Below are 21562 nucleotides of genomic sequence, written 5' to 3' on the forward strand. Positions count from 1 at the left end.
TGATTGGTTGCTAAATATTCAAAATATCCTCTCTACCCAAGATAATGTACCCTGTATTTCAGAGACCACTATTCTTGACTGTTTCTTAGTTCATGATGTGAAAAACAACTCACCAGATCTCTGCTCCTCTCAGTTTTAGAACAAGTAGTGGGGCTGAGTGTGTCATTATCTTCCCCTGTCCAGACCAAGGTCAAGTTCTATGCATTTACCAAAGAAAGAGTGATCATCCATAATGGGTTCAACTTCTGAGGCTGAGTGAGCTCCTTTTTCCAGTTTTGGAGGAAGGGGCCAATTAAATTATTACCTGCTACAAAAGCTTTGTTATTTCCACATTGATTTTACTACAGCAGAATTTTTTGATATTAGTAAAATTGGTGTACCACTCTCATCTTGATATATTTGTTTATGAAATTCTGTACCAGAATATGGATGTAAAATAATCATTTTTAGGTCCCTTATTTTCTCAAAGCTTTTTGAATACTTTTGGATATTGTAATTGGGGATTTATAAAAGGGCTGCACTTGATGAATTATGTTTTTCCACTATGAATGATGTGTTATTACATTTATTAACTTATTAAAATTAAATAGTTTGAATGTTGAAGGGGTAATTTAAGAAATATTTCTCTGTATTTTTGATGCCCATTTTTTATTAGGTATTTTGACTCTCAGTCTGCTTTAATAACTTGTGAATCTCAAGAAAAGTACTGATTATCAAGGATCTAGGAGATGAAATCTCCTAGAAATAGAAAATAAATGCGTGCATTCACTTTATTTTTTACAAGTAAAATCTGAGTGGAGAATATCTTGTATTAGTTATAACCAAATTCATGAATTACCTGTTCCTTAATTAGTTTGAGTTTTTAAAGATTAGTCTTTGGAAATGAATAGCAATTTAAGAAGAAAATTAGTATTATTTGTCTGTATATAAGAAAATATTACCTTTGGATGTCTGCAGAACCACAGGCATTTTAGATAAGTGGTTTTGCCTTAGTTGTATAATTGATAAATGAATATATAATGATCTAACTGTGTGGTTTCGGGATTCATTTGCCAAAAATTGTAAATAAAATGTCAAGAACACAAACCATGGGAGAATATCTTCAAGAATTTCCACCGTGTCCTTGATGGTCACTGATGGTAATTAAAGCTGTCAGTTTGTCCCTGTGGAGAAGTGTAAAAATTATAAATGAAGGGCTGTATTTGGGATGTGGAAACAATGGGGTCTCTTTTGTGGGGAAGATGAATTAAAAGAGACCCTCTATATCCTAGGCCCTCTGCAGCCATTCGGTCTGTCTTGTAAGCAGGGCAATGTTTAGCTGTTTGGATACAGTTGTGTGCACATACGGGCTCTGCCACATTGAGCCTGTTCTCCAATGTGAAATTCACCACGATAAAACTCAAGATGTTGATTTTTTTTCTTACACTATTGCCTGACTTCACTTAATTTTTTTTTCACATTACTTAAGATGCCTGTGGCTGATACCTACTTTCTTTATAAGGTAGTAGGTTGCTAAAGAAGCTGTTAAAAGTAGACTATTTCCACACCCTTCTCTTTGTGCTAAGTCTGTGACTGGGGATCTTGTCTTTGGGGAATGACAGCAATGTCACAGAGATCTATGACCTCTTAATAGGTCTTGGGAGGGGAAGGCAGAAATCGTTCTACACTGTGCCTCAGGGCTTAGCTCCTTTAAACTTCAAGGAATTGGACTGGAACTCCTCACTCCTCCTTTCTTTCGGCTTTACCTTCAGGGGAAATTGATCGATTAGAGGTGATTATTCCACAAACTCTGAACCCCTTTCCCCTCTTTGTTCCAACTGGAGCTTCTCAAAGTTTAAAGGGATATGTCTCCTGGGTGAAATGTAGAATGAATTTAAGTAGATTATTGGGTAGAATCCTTTGAACACACATTAAAAGTGCTAAAAAATATATTTGGAACAGAGGGGAATATTTCAAGCAAAAGAGTAAAGAAACATTTGTTTCAATATAATTATAATATCATTATATGGGTTATTTTTTTGAACAAAGGATTAGCAGTTAGAATGTAGAATCATAGTAGTACTTCAGACCAAGAAAATAACAGGTCAGTGCAACAAATGGGCAAATGTGCAAAATTAGGATGGCAAGTAAGACTCCAGTAGGACCAAAGACAACCATAAATGATTGAGCTCATACATGTCCCCTTTTAAGTACAAAAAGATTCTGCTAACTGATGGCTTTTATTTTTTTTTCTAACTTCTTTAATAACAATAGCAACCAAAAGATAAATACCTAATTTCTTTTTTTTTTTTTTTGACATGTGTAAGGCATTTCTGCCTCATGGACACTGGATCATATTTGAGTCATATTTTATACCTCATCAATTTAATTTCCTCCCCTTTAAAAAAAAAATCTAATTCTTATAATCTACCTATTCATGGAGCAGTATTAGCTCCCCCTGGTGACTAAAGAAAAATGTAGACATGCATGATTGGGGTGGTGACCTTCATTAACTTCAACCTTGAAATGCAAAATTAATATTAGTATGCATACAGAAGGCATGTACAGTAAAATATTTTCCAAGTAAAATTTTTAATTAGTCTTGAGAGAAATGTCCATTTTCATGTCAGTTTATCTATGTGATGAAGACTGTTCCATCTTGTGTGGCTTTCTTGGAGTTGTGCCCATTTTGATGGTCCTGGAGCTATTGGTTTTCTGATGTGGGAGACACTGGGACAGAGGGTAGGTAGTCTGACCTCTTGTGAACTAGGAGCTGATTACAAAAGCAGAAAATGAAAGTAAGATCAGCCACCGGCTTACCTATGTCTGTCGTTCCTGCAAAATAAACTAACTCTCTGTAGAAAACGTTGCCATTGTTAAAATGATTTAAAAGAAATATTCTTTTAGAAAAAGCACTATTATGCATTCAAACACTAAAATGTATTCTTTCAGTTGTATCAACAAAACATTTTTCCTTTTAATTTATGAATTATTTAAAGTGTATATTTTTATGACTCACATTGCCTTTAAACTTAACTTTTTATCATCTATTTTATAAAAAATGTTCCCCACCATAATTAAATTATCAAATTGACAGACTCTTGAGAATGCTTTCATAATCTTTTAAAAAAGAAATCTGTCAAATCTATCATATGCTTACTATTTCTTATACTTAAATTTATTTTCTATGCAAAGTATTTGCTTTTCATCAGTGTTTTATACTGATTATCAAAAAGCCGTGTCCTGTGGCTATATGATCTTGTTTAATATTTCATATTAAATATTACATTAATATGTTATCATGTATTCAAAGGGAAAGATTTATAGTTTTATCTGGGAGCTCATATTTGAGTTGTTTGCTCCTCTTGTTCATCTGAATGTTTTTCTCTCTATAATTTGCACTTTCCCACCCCATCTTTTTGTTTTTCTTCTTTTTAGGGCACAAGCCTTAGTGCACTGATTTGTTCTTCCCTTTTGTTTTTCCATCAAGGTACCTCTCTGTATTGGGAGAAAGAATGTGTGTAATCTTCTAAACTCAGTGGTTTCTTTCCATCACTTCCTTTGGCTTGTGGAAACCTAAGTGGAGCTGTTTTTTGGAGTTGTTGATACTATTTTGTCATTTGGCCTGAAGTGATGGTTATGAAGCAGCACAAATGACTACAGACCCCCCCCCACACACACATCCCTCAGTTTATTTCTGCCTCCTTCCATTACTGTTAACGTCCCTCCTCAAGCACACTGCCTGCCCTTTGCCATGCATTTGTCCCGGTGCCCAGCAGAAGAGCAAAGAACCCTGCTTTGCCTTAACTTTTGCAAACGGTCACTCACAGCTGGAGCTTAAGTTGGTGCCTAACAGCTAAAGAGTGAGACCTTTCTTCTTGTAAACACGAGTTTAAAGTGCTTAATAATACAAATATTAGTACAGCGATTAGATAGGCGGTTTGGCTTAGTATAATGCAAACATATGGCACCGTTGCATGCTACACTAAGAAGACCATCCACAGGGAGTGAAATGAATAGCACCTCCCAGTAGTGCGTTTTCCCAAATACCACTATGCATTTCTCAGCAATTCAGTTCAATAAACATTTATCATGATCCTACTCTTTGACCAGTAATTCCTGAGGGGGCCCAGGATCTTCTGAGAGAGAAATGATTGTGAGGGGTCATGGAGGTCAGCTTGGAACTTCAGGGCTGGCTTCTTGGAGCACCCGGTGCCTGTAGTGTTGAGCCAAGAGCCAACCAGGTCGGGAAGGGGAAGGGGCATTTCAGCATACAGACGGGAGGAAGATGAGGAGAGAGGGGTGAGGCAGCAGCGTAGCAACTGCTGGGCAACTTCAAACTGGAGGAAAACATGTAAGATGGGAAATTAGAGAGTATGAATGTATTAGTTACCCATTGCTATGTAACAGTTGCTCCAGAACCTTTTGACTTAAAATTAACAACCATGTATGTTCTCAGAGTTTCTGTAGGTCAGGAATTTGGCAGCAGCTCACCTGGGAGGTCCTGATTCAGGGTTTCTTATGAGGTTGCAGTCAAGGCGTTGGTCAGGGCTGTAGTTGTCTGAGGGAATGGTGGGGGCTGGGGAGACCCACTTCCAAGTTCAGTCACATGACTGCTCCCTGGAGACCTGCCCGCAGTCCTCACTACCTTGGCCTCTCCGTAGGGTTGCTCATGGCATGGCAGCCAGCTTTGCCCAGAACAAGTAATCTGAGAGAGACAGACATACAGCAGAGACAGGTACACCAAGATGGGAGCCGCACTGTCTTTTATGACCTAATCTTGGAAGTGCCATACCCTTACTTCTGCCATATTCTATGGGTCATACAGATCAACGCTGGCGTGAGAGAATTACACAAAAGCAGGAATGCCAGGAGGTGGGGGTCATGACAGGCCACAGTGGTGGCTGGTTACTGCAGTGACCCAGGGAGGGAAGGTAGGGTCTGGCAGCCCGGGTGGGGGAGGGCATGCTAAGAGCTTAAATTTGATTCTCTGTTGTGTGTTTTTCAAACTGCTCTAAGGAACCTCCCAGATATCAGCCAGGCAAGGGTGGAAGTAGGTGAGTTAGCAGAGAATGGAGAATCCCTTCTGCCCTAATGGCCTAGGCTGAAATTGTTTTACATACTGGATATTCAATTAAGATTTCACTTGAATGCTGAGTTTAGAGGCTTGAAAATGTTTGATAATTACTGTTTCAGGCAGTGGGTAGCTGTTGATTTTACACAGGGAAGCGAACACATGTTCAGATTAGACTGTGTTTGGCAGAGTAGATTGGAGGAAGAACTTGGGGGAAAGGATTCCAGTTAGGAAGCTCTTGCAACTGCACCAGTAAGAGAAGATGGGGTCAAAACCAGCGCAATGGTCACAGGGGTGGAGAGGAGGGTCAAATTTAGTAAACACTTAGGAGGTAAAATCATCCAGGTGTAGTGGTTGATGAGCTGCATCTCTGAATTCCTCAGATGTATTGGGTGGCCATCACTTGACACTAGGAAAGAGAAAGAAGAAGTTTTGGAAGTTAGCATGGTGGGTACTGCTTTTCTTTGTATTAAATCTGAGCTACTTTTCTGGCTAGAAGAGTTTACACTACCAGTTGTGTAGTTAGGCCAGAACTCAAAGGTAGACATCAGACCATTGACATACTTCCTCTTTGGTAGAATTGCAGTTTAGTTTTCCCTTTGTGAATTATCTAAGTTTCTTCCCCACCTTACTACCATTTCTGTAATACTGTTTCTGATCCGGCTTTCTTTTTTCTTTATAATGATGAAGGATCTCCTCTCCTCGAGTTGGTTAGTATTTAAACTTTGGCTGTTGGCTATCAGGGCCCTGTAGCTAGGATTGTTACAGCAAGTGGAAATGACACCCTACAAATCTTGTCTGTACAAGCAATATGTATAAAGCACCAAAGCTGACTAGTGTTCTTGTCTTTCAAGATGAGGAATTTTGACATACAAGCTTTTAATGCCTTATTGGAATCCAGAAAATGGATACTAAGAAGGGTGCTTTACTCTCATAGGATTAGAATAGTAGGTTTTTCTTTCCTTTTTGAAAAAATATACTGAGGTCCATTTCTATGGGAAATCATATTAGTAAGGAATTATTGGTCATGCCCACCAGCAGCACCCTTCCCCCACCAAAAAAGAAATCACCAGACAAATTTAATTTTACTGTTCGTTGCTTGGAATCTGTGACCATCTTGTGAATCTTAACAGGCTGCTTTTATGGTTGATTTTCAGACTTGCATTTTCCCATCATCTCCCTTAATATTATTTTCATTAAAAATTCCATTAGCTTAAAAAAAAATCAACGTAATCATTCAGTAGTAATTAATTCTTACCAATCTTCTAAAGGAGAAATGAATTAACAAAACTTCAAAATGTTAAAATGAGTCAAAAGTGTTGTGTGGCTAATGGGATGGGGGGAAGATGTAAGTATAATGGAGAAAGGGGGAGCTCTGGTTGCTAAAATGCAAATCTCGGGTCTCCCAAAACTCACTGTGTGATCTCACTCAGACTACTTAAATTTTGAGTCTAAACTTTTCTTATCTGTTAAGTAGGGGCAATAATGAAAACATGATAAAGTCACCTGCCTTAATATGATTGCGGGGATTAAACGAGATGACAGACGTGTCATTCTGAGGTACTCGGCACACCATGAAGGGGCATGAGAAACATTATGCATTATTAGTATCACTTATATTAGCGTTATTGGTATTATTAAAGGTGATAATGTTTCCTTTCAAAATAACCTTGAATGAGTCAGATTCCATATTTGAATGTCTTCTAGAACCCTGAGAGATTTTGAAAGAGTTAGTATGAGTTAATGTTTGGCATTCTATCTTAGAATTCTCCCCTTCTCAAATTCAAAAAGAAGCAATGTGTGAGGGATGCCAGGGGCAACTGGGAAAATGGAGGAAGTGAGAATTAGCTTGTGTTTGTCACCTTTTTAGGAAGGCCTTGATGTTTAGATTCATATAGAATAGGGAATGTCATATTTTGGGAGTAAAGAAGAGAGACCCAGTTTCCATGTAGCATCTCATTCTAATTTAATTGTATACAAAATGTTAAAAATTAAGGCCCTGACATCAGTTTTTAGCCTTCACTAAATGTGTGTAAATCTAAGAAGATAGTTGTGCAATGGACTTCGCTGAAAGTTTTTATACCTGTAGCTTATTTATTTAAGTGATACAGAATTTTCCCATGCAACTTCAGGAATTGTTTTAAAAGATCTCTATTTTTGTGAATTAGCTCAATAATTAGGACATATGTTAATTTTAGTTTAATGCAATTAAAAATATTCGTACCTTACCTTTAATAGGCAAACATAAGCATCATGGAATTGCTCTAGCTGCAGTAGAGGTTCAGGTGACCAATGGTTTGGAAAACCATCCAGTCTCAGTGAGTTCATTTAAATATGGGAGATTTGTAGTTTGTTTTCTAGGAAAATAGTGCCTAAAGAAATGCATTTGTTCAACAAATAACCATAAAGACAGTTGACTATTTTGGCAGTGCACCAAAAAATTCAAACAACATACTTATTATATGTTAGCCTGTTTTGCTATAATCACAACTTTTGCTAAGCATTGTGAAGGCACAAAAGCAATATGGGTCGTGAACCCTATTGCCTAAGATCTTACTGTGCACTTGGGGAACAAAACGGGTACTGTATCTGAAAATGACAGGTGTACCTGAAAGTATAATATTGAATGTGCCAGTATATCATTAAATGTCAGAATTGCTAATATGGGTGGTAAATTCTTTGACTGTTCCAAGAAGGGAGTGTTGAGTGTAGCAGGAGCTGGTAGGAGAGGCATTGTGGGAGAGGTCAGAGGTGAACTCTGCTCAAAGGGATCATTGGGAAATGAAGAGGAAGGGAGCAGGTTTGCGATGGAAGGGCAAGGTGGGCATTCAGGTGGGGGATTGCACATGGATAAGAAGACTCTGAATTTAAATTCTGGTATCTCATACAGGAAATAATTTTATAAGCAGTAGCATTTTATTACAGCAAGTTGCACACTCAAGAGTGTTCAGCAGGGCACAGTGTGTGTAAAAAATGCTGGAGGTGTACACAAAACAAGGTAACTGTAAAGTCAGTTACTCACCAGGAAATAAGTTTCACTTTAGGTTGTCCAATGAGCAGCTTGGAAAGAATCAAGTAGGGTAGAGTTTATGAATAACTGTTGAGAAGTGAGTTATATTGTGTCAGTGTTTTAAAATATGTACAAAGCAAGAAGACTTCTCGAAAATAACATAACCAGCACAGACTACCACATGAAGTTTCTTAATTCATCAGAAATATGTTGAGCCTGTCTCCAAGAGACGCATTTGATAGTAGCATCTTTGCCTTAGTGCTTTTGTTAAAATGTCATGAAGTGTCTTCAGACTTAATATTCATTTAAGTTTTATTCTTATTATGCTATGAGCCTTTGGTGCTTATCAAATGTAAATTTTCTCCAGTGAAGGAAGAAATTACTAGCATAGCTATTAATAGTTTAATGAAAAGTCTTATTGCTTCTTAAAATTTATATTTTCATGATGATTGACAATTGTTAATTAGTTAATCCTCTGCCAGTGCTCATGAGGTAGGTCAATATCATCTCTATTATAAAATGAGAAGATTGAGAAATCAAAAACTATAGTGAATTTTCTTGATAATCTGTCTCTGTATTATCATGGCCAAAACAAATTGAGTTTACTTTTAAACATTTTTTTAACCAAATTTGTGTTGAATGATTAAGATGTCTTTTTCCTTCTATTATATAATTGAAAAACCATTCATACTAAGTGGGAGTTTCCACCCAAAAAACTAGATTTGATTTATAGGCTTAGATGTCTAAGATTGAAAGTAGAATTTGGATAAATTTATAAGCTAAATAATTATGTATAACAGAAAACCCCAAAATAACAACAGCTTAAATTAGAAAGAAGTGAAATAAGTATCTTTCTTTCATACATGTAAGAATTCTGGAGTTAAACAGTCCAGAGCTAGTTTGGGGGTTCCATGGTTGTTCAGGCACCAAGGCTTTTTTGGGGGTACTCGGCCTCCTAGCACATGACTGCTGTTGTCAAGTAGACCATGGTGGTGGCCAGAGTTCATGTCACCGTGTCCAGTTGGAGGTGAGGAAAAGAGGGAAGGTAGAAGGTGTTCACAAAGGTCCTTCTGTCTGTGTTAGCTGTCTTTAAACAGCCTTCCTGTAAATCCCATACAGTAATTCCATTTACATCTTCTGGGAATGGAAGAATGGAGTTTGGGATATGCAACCAACAGTGTCTCACATAATTAGTATATTTAAGTATTTGTATTTTATATTATTTTGTAATATTTTGTATTAGTAGTGATATTTTTCTCTTCCAATGTCATATATAATTTAGAGTGCTTGCTAAAACATAAGAGCTTTTAAACTCCTAATATGGACAGACCTTTTTCTCTGGTTGATAACTTATATTCTATAATTATTTAATGAATAGCACATCAGATTTTCCCATGGAGAAACTGTTTTGAATCTAGGGAAGAACTGCAGTCTAGGACTCTGTGTTTTGTCCACCTTGCTTCTTTGTTTCGAATATCTCAGTACTCCTAGAGAGAAAAATAAGGAAACATACCTTTAGTGGAGCAGAAAAGTTTAATACAGTCACATCAGACACGTTATGGGTATGTGAGTCCAGGGAATGGTTTTCCTGAACCGTGGCACAGAGCATGGAACTTCTGTGCACCCAACCGACCTCAACACTGTCCTGTTTAACCCAAGAAACTACATTTTCCATGAAAGTATCACACAGTATGCTCCATGCTATATGTGTCCTGGAACATGGAGGTCAGGTAAATGAAAGGGATGTCACACACCTGCTTTTTGGGTGTGATATAGCACCTAGGCTCTAGTTTGCCATTGTTAGCTGGAAGTGGCATGCCAGAGACAAAGGCTGCCATGTGGCCTGCCTTCTTCTTTACTGTTATGCATAGCACATGCCTCAAAATGCTGCCACAAACCCCTTTCTCTCACTTCCCTTCTTCTCCACGCCATTCCTCGGCATCTACAAACAAATCGGTAGTGGAGGAAAAGAACACACTAGATGATCTATACAAATGGAGAAAGACGTTTTCCATTGGATTCAAAGAACAGAAGGTTGGAAGGGAATACTAAAGAATGGAAGGTTGGGATTAAAAAGACCCTTTCAGTGCATCTGGTCCAACTGCCTTTTTATAGAAAGGAAAACTGAGACTCATTGTCACTTAGTGATATACTGGTCTTACCAAGATTTGGACATTGAGCTTCGGACTCCAAGTTCAATGTTGGTTTTGCTACAGTTTGTTTCATCAAGGTGAAATGAATAATGAATTGCACCACAAACCATTTCCACCCCAAAAGCATATTCTGGGTGGAAATAAGTGCTTGTTAGGGGGTTACTGCCGTTGTATTCTTCAGGTGTGCACTTGTTTGTTTCAGAAGTTGTACGACGACTAGGCACATTAGGTTAGCTCACACCTGCAATCACAGCACTTTGGGAGGCTGAGATGGGAGGATCCCTTGAGCCTGGGAGTTTGAGGCTTCAGTGAGTTATGATCATGCCACCTACACTCCAGCCTGGGCAATAGAGTGAGATCTTGTCTCTAAGAAAAAAAAAGGAGAAATTTAAAAAGTGAAATAAAATATAAATTGTTTCATAAAGAAGAAGCTGCATTAGATATTTATGTGTAAGTATCTGTTAGTGAATGGACTCCATAAACTCCCCTTCTCCTCCTCCTCTATCTCATTTCCCCAAACCCTAACTGCTATCCCATTCTTTGGGAACATACTAAGAGAAAAGCCTGCTATTCTCTAAGGAGGCTCCTGATTATTGGAGGCTAGTACCAGTAACATGAGGGCTACCTAATGTCCCTCAAGTGGACAGGCCATGAGAACAGGTTCAGGCCACCATTTGGCTAGAAAGTGGGCTTCATAGCCTCTCAGTACAGTCCCTGGTGTTATTATGGAAGACTTCTCTCTGTAGGGTGTGATGTTCAAGGAGGCAAAAATGATTAGCTATGTCAAGTCCAGAGGATACTCTGCACCTTCTCAGATGCTTCTTGTCTTTAGTTGTCATACCAGGTATTATCTGTGCTGTCTGAGTCCTTGTCTGTTTTCCTGTGCTACTGGATGTTTTTAGATTTCTCTAACCCTGTATGAGATCCCTTTCCAGATTTTAATAAATCTCTAATGTGTCCCCAGTGTATATCCTAGAAACTCCATAAAACTGGGCATAGATATGATGGACGAAAAAGTAAGTTTCAGCTGCTAGTGAAAAATGTTTCCTAATTGGAAAAGTTATGATGATTTCAAAATAAAAGCAAGTTTGTACACTCTTTATAATATGGCTGTTACATTGTTAGAGAATTAAAATGTATATCATAGGCAACGACTGTCTATCTTTGTGCTCATAATCCTTGGGAGAAACACAAATGTTTCTTACCTTTGTTTAATGTTTGCAGATTATTAATGTGCATACATCTTTGAGGGTGGGAAAGTATTTTATTAAAGAATTAAAGAGAAGGAGGGAGGAGTGGAAAAAGTTTTCAGTATAAGCATATGCCCTTTTTATATCTTTGCTGAAATTAAAGTTAAATATTTGTAAATGTTTTTGAAGAACTTTAATATTTCTGTTATAACTTGCAAAGTTTGCAGTGGCTCCGTATTTTAAGTTTGCTTTGATGAGACTTTATGATCTTTCTAATACATCTAAAACTTTTAGCTGTTAATAAAGAGATGTAAAGAGATACCAAAATGAGAACATTCTCTTGTTTATATACTATTAGATTATAATGTCTATTTTCAAAATCACTATTCCTATTATACTGCCATTTGGGGTGTGTGTTTGTGTGTCTGCTGTCATTATATTGATACAATAAAGTATTATATAATAGAAATTATTATAGTTATTTATTGCTGGGTAATGAAAGTTAGTGGCTTCAAAACAATAATAATTTATTAGTTTTTTACTTTTTTGAGATTCTTTGAGTTGACTGGGTGGATCTTTTGCTTTTCATGGGTTAACCTGAAGGGCCAAATGGTCTTACTCACATGGCAGGTGCTGGCTGCACCTAGGAGCTCAGCTGGGGCTGTCACCAGGGGCCTTGGTTGTCCCTGTTGTAACCAAACCTCTCCGCATGGTGACTTTGGTTTCTCACAGCATGAGTCAATGTTCCAAGAAGGAGTATTCCAGGGTCTAAGTTGCTTCTCTTGACGCCCAGGCCCAGAAACAACCTAGTGCTACTCCCATCTACTCTGCTGGTTAAAATAAGTTCCTAGTCTGGCTCAGATTCAAGAGGAAGAGAAATAAACTCCACTTCTTGATGGTGAAGTAGGAAGGTCACACTGCAAAGAGCACATGGGATGGGAGTTATTGTTGTGGCCACCTTGGGAAACATAATCTGCCACAGAAATCAAAGTCCTTCTTATTGTCATTTCTTTTCTTCCAAGTCTGTCATGCAATTTTAATTGATCTAATGCTTTTAAGTGAGAAACAGGAAGCAAGGACTTATACAAAGTAATTTCTTAAACTGTAGCCTTTTGTTCCCTTGTAGCCTGGGTCCCCTTTCTAGCGTGGTATGTCCTTGATGTCCTAATCCTACTCTCATATGTCATTGGGAATCTATATTTATTAAAAAAGCTTTGGTCAAATATAGTGGTTTCTCACCCTGACCAGTATTGGGCACTCGCTTTATGAAAGACCTTACAGTGTTTTTACTCAACATAGTTTAAAGCCTTTTAGGAGTGGTGCACTGCTTTTTGAATATAGCACAGTAATTGAGTGATGCCCCAAGTTTTTGTGCCTTAATGAAATTACTATATAGTTACTGTAATTTTGAATTTTCTAATTCTGTTTGTATTTAGAATTCTTTACACTTTTCATACCTTATCTCATTAGTCTGTGGAAAATTTTTATTCTAGTCTGCTTGTCATTTGTGTTTAACTTACTGTCTTTTCCATACCCTCCCTCACTGGACTTTGTAGCATGAACACGTTTGAAGCAGTTTAGCTTTTGTTTTGTAAAGTTGCTCATTAGTATTCTGTATGGTTTCCTAACCAGACCTCATGTGGCCCAAGTCCTGGTATATGTTAGGCAGAGGAAAACTGACTTTTCCTGATAGAGATGAGTCAGTTTCCTTCTGCATCGAGATGTTTACACATGGGGACAGATGCAGAGGATGACAACCCTGCATCATGTGACTCCCAGATTGTTTTTCTTTGCTGGATTTCCACGTGGGAAGCTGTAGGAACTAGAACTTTGCTGCTACTGCGCCCAGGATGTCCGCTGTGCAAGGTGTATCCATGTTTGTGGTCTGGTCATTTGGCAAGGAGCCTACACTGCATTGTTTTGGGGCATGCTCACTCTTTAGAAGAGCAATGTGATCCTGCATATCAAGTGAAACTTTAGAATCATTTAATTTCACTCAGCAAGTCTACAGGTGTGTCACAGTTACTACCTGTGAATTGCTTCCAATCTTGGCAGCATAATAAGAAGTTATTCTCTTCTCCAGTGATTTTTTTTTTTAAACCTATTAAGTCTAACACTAGCCTTTCATTGTGATTATTGTTACTAGAGGTATATAGGGCCAGTGTGATCCCTAGGTTGGGGTATGATCAAGGAAATCATATGATGTGCCACCCAGATGTTCCATTTTAAAATTATGAACTATATGGGGAAACTGAGTATCAAAGACATCCTTAAAGGGGAACCTGGGGTTAGAGTGGTGGTCTGCTTCCCTTTCGCATGTGATAGGCAGGGGACAAAGAAGGATGCGTAGTGGAATTACATCTCTTTATTTGAGCTTTAAATTTGCTTTAGCAATAGCAGCTGGAGAGAGAGATGCCCTGAGGGGCCTAAGGTCTAATCTCTGATTTACTCTGACCCAGTCCACGTGCCAAAACACAGGCAGACTGTGTTGGAGAGAGATTTTTTTTTTTTTTTTTTCTTTTTTTGAGACAGAGTCTTGCTTTGTTGCCTAGGCTAGAGTGAGTGCCGTGGCGTCAGCCTAGCTCACAGCAACCTCAAACTCCTGGGCTCAAGCGATCCTTCTGTCTCAGCCTCCCAAGTAGCTGGGACTACAGGCATGAGCCACCATGCCCGACTAATTTTTTCTATATATATTAGTTGGCCAATTAGTTTCTTTCTATTTATAGTAGAGACAGGGTCTCGCTCTTGCTCAGGCTGGTTTCGAACTCCCGACCTCGAGCGATCCGCCCGCCTCGGCCTCCCAGAGAGCTAGGATTACAGGCGTGAGCCACCGCGCCCGGCCTGGAGAGAGATTTTGATTGTATGATTTCATCATTCATTAATTGGCAGAGACCTATAACTAGGACATCATTTAGAAGAACTGACAGATTAAATTGAAAGTGCAGTTCGATGGCTTTGTATATTTTGTATTTCTTTGGGTGATTACATACATTTTTTTTCTGTGATTTAAATGAAACTGCGGACTAAAGTCTGCTGTCTGATAATAGTCACTCAATAGTAATTAAGAGAAGCAATTTTTCAAAATAATGAAAAGAATCTATATAACAAAACATTATCAGCTTTTCATCTGGAGTGAGTGAGTAATTGAATGTGTTACATCTAGCCCAGCACCTGGTACATAGTGGGTCCTCAGTAAATGTTTCATGAATGAATGAATGAATCAATCAATGAATGTATTAATTTATAAATGACTTAATCAAAAAGCCTAAGAATGGGAAAGATTTCTACTTTAGGATTGCTACTAAGCTAAGGACTTAGGAAGATAGTTGTAATAAAAAAAGGAAATATGTGAAACTCATCTAAATCTCATCCTTATAATAGAAGGAAAGAAGAAATATATGAATGTCTTAAAACAGAGCTTTTATCTCTCAGAACTGGAAGAGAAACTGTTGATTTCTCCCTATTTGCAGTTTTCCTCAAGGACCTGTATTTGCTCTATGACAGTAATATAACAGAGTAGGTATTTTATTTAGGCAGAACTTTTACAGTATTGCAATATTATTAATTTCTTAAGCCATGCTGCATTCAGTAGTATTCCCATTCATGTTCAATATTTTCTAGTGGAAAACTATTATAGTGATATATTTTCAAAGCACTCCAACAATGATTTCTTTCAATATATGGATGAGACTAAATAAACAAATAAGAAAGGACTTAATATGAATTTTGCATGGGTTTGCTATAATTTGAATATTGTAAATTGATTTTGTGCAAGCTGCCACAGACCTTCTGATTAACGCATACTGTAAAATCTCTGTTAGGAAAACTGGATTACAAAATGTAAGTGCCAGGTATTTGTGCTTATTCTGTTTAACATCTTTGTTAGTTTTTTGACTCGTGTATGGTGTGTTATAGATGTTTTGAAAGAGTAATAACTGCCTTACAGAATGAGGATCTTGTCTTATTAATGACATGGAGAAACACCTTTCATGATGTGGAGAAACAAAAAATATAAAGACATGGTTGCTACTTATAAGCATTTACAATGTATGGGGTGACCACCCACACATATTTAACAAATACAGAAAAACATAAGACATTTTTTCATTCATTCATTCATTCATTCATTCATTCATTCATTCAAATGGATTTGTTGAACATGAATTATGTGCCAGGCACTATTTCTTAGTGTGTACTGAAAACACAGCCTTGAATAAGACAGGAAAGGTTCCTGTTTTCTAGGAGCTTATTGTCTAATGATTATGATTAAGTACAACAAAGTATATATAGAGACATTCTAGAGAATATAATTAAACACTGAAGTGTGTAGACATGAGAACTTTGTGGGTTCACCATGTTCCAGGAAGGCCTACTTCATAGCAAGGGAGACTTGACCTTGAATAGAAGAAGGTATTTGCAGAGGCAGAAAGGAAGTCAGACATGTACGTCAATGTAAACACCCCACAGTGTGAGCCGAGAAGGTCAAAACACTGTCTAAAGAAAAGTGTTTGTTCAAGGGAAATTCTCTGATCCTCATTCCTGTTCCATATGCACCCACCAATTTTCGAAGATTTAAATCTCAAAACTATCAGCAATGGGGTCATAGTAGAATGAAGTATGACTGAGTATTTTTAGAGAAATAGTGTCAGATCCCAAATCCATAGCAAGTCTAGGCAAATAGCATATATACTACTTGCATATATGAACTTGATGTTCAAAATGTGCGAAAGTGTCTCCATGTAGAAGGATTCAAGTGTTACTTATAGTATCACTGAGCAAGACAATATTTACAGGGTGAGACAATATTTACAGAGAAATTACAGCATTAATTTCTTTTTGAGGGATTTTACTTTTTATACTTAGTGCTCCTATCAAGTGGGATACTATTAGCAGGGATCATAGATCTGTATAGTCAATTTCATGAAGTTATAGTAATAAAAAGCAAATAAATAAAATAAGAATGTAATTTCTTTGTCAAAAATTTAAGAATTGGCTAGGGCCATTGCAAAGACAAAGATATAGACAGGGAAGAGAATAGAGGGCATACCTTCCACTATTTCCATGTTGTCTGTGATTGTGCAGTGCTTTTAACCAACGTAGCAGGAGGTCTGATGAAAGTAAAAGCTCTTGGGCTACTTATTTATCAAATGAGCAAAAAGTGTGACAGTGCAAATTGTTGACAAGGATATGGAGTAATAGGGATGTTCAGACACTGCTAAAAGGAATGTAAATTGGTGGAAATACTTTGGGAAAATGGTTTGACATTATTCGATAAATTTAAATTATGTGAACTCTATGACTCAGCAATTTCACTTCTCCATATACTGGAGAAACGTGTGCAGGGGAGACGTGTACATGTATAACCATAGTAGCATTGTCTGTAATAGTCAAAACTGGAAACAACCCCAAAGCCCAGCAAATGGAATGGATAAACTGTGCATATTCATATAATGGAATATTATCAGCAAAGAAAATGAATGAACTATGGTTATACTCAGCAAGATGAATAAATGAAAAACTGCTGCAAATATAGAGTTGACTCAAGAAACAAGACAACAAAGAATACATTCAGGATGAAGCTATTCCATAGTGTTCAATTATTAATTATTATCAATAATTATTATAGTATTTATAATTATTAGTTCTTATTGTAATTATTAATCAAGTGGCCCATTTATTTTTCTGTATTTTTATATAAGCATGTATGTTTCATCAAGTTTTTTGAAAAGGACACTTTATGTGAAAGAGATAAAGGATGTCAGAGAGAGAGGTATGGAAAGATTTATACCCAAATCTGCTTCTCAAGATATAAGGCAATTATGCAAGAATTATAGACATATTTCCACCAAATATGTCCATTTTTGTTACACTCAAGTGTAATTTACACATGGTGAAAAATAGGGTTTGCTACTAGCATCTAATAAGTAAAAAATAAAAAATGAAAGACTACTTTTCTAGAGTCATAGAAAAAGAGATTCTAGGCCTTTAGAGTCAAATTTAGTAACTAATTTGTAGCATAATTATTTTCCTATTCTTTATGCATCTTTATTGATTGCAGCAGTCTCTTGAATCATACCTAGAAGCAAATTGACCAGAGGATCAGCAGAAAATTAACAGCAAGGAAAAATTGAGGAGAGTCATCTTATATAGCGAAACCAAGAAGTTTTATTGCTTTTATTATTTTAAAATCATCTGTGAATTCCTCTTTAAGAGAAGCCCTTAATAGTTCCCCAGTAGTACCAGCATTGCACAATATTATCCAGTAATGAAAGAGAATGTTAATAAAATCATTTCTTTTTTATGTTGTAATGGATCAAAGTTGCAACTTCAAAATACCAATGATAAAAACGAACCTTTTAAGATTCTAGGTTACTGCTTTCCAAGGATAATATTCATTAACCAGAGTTCACTTCTCATGCTCTGGATTAAAGAAATTATTTGCAAGCAAGCAAGAAAAATTTCATCTTTAATTTGCTAATCATAAGGCACTACTTTTTTGAAACAGTATTGTATCTTAAGAATGGATTTTTAATTTAAATTGTGAGGCAGTTGTATCCTGTGGTAGAGGCTTTCAATGGTTGGTTGCCCTGAAGGTTGTGCTGTATGCAAGGAACTATTTGCTAAAAAAAGAATTTGCCAAATTGATTTATTTTCCAGATAAAACCATACAATGCTATTTAAATACCTGAAATATAAAAATGAATACTAACAAAGCAGCCAACTATTCCACTGTAGAGCATAAAATCTCCAAGTGTTGTGAAGAGTATCATAAATACCTATCTTAAGAAGCTCAATTAAAGTTCGGAAATAATAATTTTGTTGTTAAATCTCTAAAGAGCTGCAATAGTGAGATCACCTTGAGGTAGAATCCAGAAAAGCTAGTTTTAAATATTGTACTCCTGGAGCAATGATTGATTGATTCTCTAGTGTAAATTTCTTGGTAATGTCTGTTTAGAGACCTCTAAGAAATTAAGGAATTTTTTGTGTATGTGTGTGTGTGTGTGTGTATGTGCGCGCGCGTGCGTGCATGTGTATATGTGAAAGCAAGAAAATCTGTTAATACACCAACAACTCTTTTTGGAGCCCTCGTCTGGGCAAAAGGTAGAGGAGCATTTGGTAATAATCCTTATGTGATAGAAGATAGCTTATGGTGAAGAATGGAATCGTATGTATGATTTTTCTTTAATTATTGATTACAAAGGTCAGTAAGCAACAGGGTATCCGGAGCTTTTCCATTGTATTATGTTCTGTTATCTCTTCTTAATTTATTTACCATTAACTGAGAAAAATAAAATATTGACTTAGAAATAAAGGCAAAATATATATGGGGAAACCACTGGGCGGTGGGCCTGGAAGGGACCTTGGAGATCATTATGTACAGTGGATTTAAACCCTGCTTTGGGGAACCCCGGCACTTCCAGCAGTCCCAGGAGAGAAAGTCAAAGACCAGGCATCAGGGGCTGGCCTCTGAGCATCCGACCTTGGATTCAGATTGGGTGGTTTCTATCAGTTTTATTTATCTCGGACTTCTACTTAAAATTTTGTTTGAAGAACAAATAAAAATAGTTTGAAAGCCACTGCTTTAGCACCTAATCCCCCCAATCTCTCTCTTTCATCTTCGGATTAACTGCAGGCCAGTAAAGTTGTAGCGTGTTCAGGATTTCACTGCTGGTAGTGGCAAAAGCAAGAACAGAAGCCGTATGTTTGTGTCTAATGGGGCTGCCGCCCTGGCAACATTGCCAACATCTGGCCTTCTGGTGGCCATACCCATCCAGTATGTTGTATTTGTTAATGATACATACCATTTTTTTATTGCCTTAGTACCCACTTCTCTGTACCTGTGCATAAGCTACTCATGTAAGGTGTACAAGAGGAGACGCAATTATTGGCATGATGTTACAAGAACGCTTTGGGGAGGTTTTTAAGACTACCAGTGTTGCAAAGAGTTTGTTGGAAGAGTCCTTTTTTTGTGAATATGCTCCATCATTGTGCCTTGATATAAAAGCAGCTCATCTGAAATATAAGGGCTGTGACATGGTGCACTTGGGGACTAAAAGGCCCAGATCTCGAAGGAAGATGAAGTGAAATAAGACATTGTTTTCACAGTAAATATATGAGAGTCACCAGAATATAGTGTCTGACTTCTGAGTCAGCACCACAGTTTGTTGGGATTCGACAAAAAGTAGAAAACTGGCAGGTGACAGGCATGCATGTTGGTAGACCTGCTCATCTAGACTTAATTCAAACCAAACACATGTGGTTGATTTTCCAGGGTGAATAAGTTTAAGAAAACCTTCAGTGGCACTTTTTCTTTTATGCTTCTTCTGTTTTTTTTTTTTTCCTCCCTCTGTCTTTTCTTCCTTTCAATAAGTATTAACCAGGTGACTATTGTGTACCAGTTAGGTACTAAAATCTTTCTTCTACCAAAAGAAGTTAAATAGATGATTTTTTTTCTCAGTGTGATAATTGGGACTCCCAAATGACTGGGATAAAAATATCTTAAATCTTGACAACTTTGGGGGACCAGGCGTGGTGGCTCACACTGTAATCCTTGCACTCTGGGAGGCTGATGCAGGTTTTCTTGAGCTCAGGACTTCAAGGCCAGCCTGAGCAAAAGGGAGACCTCACCTCTACAAAAACCAGAAAAATTAGCTGGGCATGGTGGGGTGCACCTCCAGTCCCAGCTACTAGGGAGGTGAGGCAAGAGGATTGCTTAAGCTCAGGTGTTTAAGGTTGCAGTGAGCTATGATGACACTACTGCACTCTAGCCTGAGTGACACAGTGAGACTCCATCTAAAGAAAAAACATCTTGACAAGTTTTCAAACACAGTTGTATCTAGAGAGGAAGTTAATTATTATATACTGGAAACTCAGAAATTCTGTTCTTTTCTCCAATTTCCTTAATTTAAAAATGGGAATACAACTTGTAGAGGCATATGTTGTATAAATAATTGTAAGGGTAGCATGCCTAGGAATTGGCGAGAAGGGTGGCAGACGTCTGTGGAGAGTAGAATTGTCTGCAGGATCTGTGGCATTTATTGACTCAGGGATCTTTGGGAGTTTGAAGGCAAAATCCAGAGAGCTGACCTCTATCTCTCCTGGTGGAAGATGAGCTTCCTAGTTCAACTAACTGCTTATCAGGAATTTAGCTTCCTCTGAATTAAGTGTAAATTATTATAATCCTATATCTGAAGCTCAAATTTAGTCTTTAATTTTTTTTTTTTTAAAGATGAGTTCTCACTCTGTAGTCCAGGCTGGAGTGCAGTGGCATGGTTATAGTTTTCTGCAGCCTTGAACTCCTGGGCTCAAGTGATCCTCTCACCTCAGCCTCCCTAGTAGCTGAGAGGCATGTGTTGCCATGCCCAGCTAATTTTTTTTCTTTTCTTTCTTTCTTTCTTTCTTTCTTTCTTTCTTTCTTTCTTTCTTTCTTTCTTTCTTTCTTTCTTTCTTTCTTTCTTTCTTTCTTTCGATTGGATCTTGCTATGTTGAACAGGCTGGTCTTGAACACCTGGACTCAAGCAATCTTCCTGCCTCAAATTCATTATTGACTCTTAACGTGGCTGTGTTTAATTCCACTACTTTTACTTATGAGTGACGATTCCAAGGGATATTGTCAAATAAGAGGGTCACATTCAAACATTCAATATGAGGATTTGCACTTTCCTAAGCCAAAAAAAATGCTGATATGGAATATTAATTCATTTTGTTGCATTTAATTGATATCTTTTCCAAATGAATACAGAAATATTCACTTTAATGAAATGTTTGCACTTTTCTATGTTTTTACTTTAGAGAGAGGGTCAAATAGAGAAATTGATGTCAGCAGTGGACAACTTTCAATGAGAACAATTTCACCGGGGCATTATTTATGTCTGAATGTGAAAGAAAGAACCCCAGTTTCTTATCGTTCTATTATATCTTGATAGAATTCTATGGTGGAGTCCCAGCGTTTGGCAAGCGTTTTAGTAGTTTTGGAAATGTGACTAATGTTGTTCTTCTGTAACACTAGTTCCATTACTGTCCTTTCCTCAGGCCCCCACAAAGCTTCATATTTCATCTAAATCAAATTTTGGGGTTATTATAAACAAAATGGAGTAGAGTGATGGAAATAAATTCATTCATTCATTCATGCATTCATTTCATTCAAGAACATGGC

At 37.3% G+C, this 21562-nt stretch overlaps 1 protein-coding gene across 3 annotated transcripts in view; it reads left to right on the forward strand.

The window, feature by feature from the left end:
- The window catches only part of ZNF521 (zinc finger protein 521), a 268923-nt gene that overhangs the window by 37462 nt on the left and 209899 nt on the right, over positions 1–21562 (forward strand). The window lies entirely within an intron of this gene.

This window comes from Microcebus murinus, chromosome 17 (assembly GCF_040939455.1).
Source record: "Microcebus murinus isolate Inina chromosome 17, M.murinus_Inina_mat1.0, whole genome shotgun sequence".
In the NCBI taxonomy this organism is placed as follows: Eukaryota; Metazoa; Chordata; class Mammalia; order Primates; family Cheirogaleidae; genus Microcebus; species Microcebus murinus.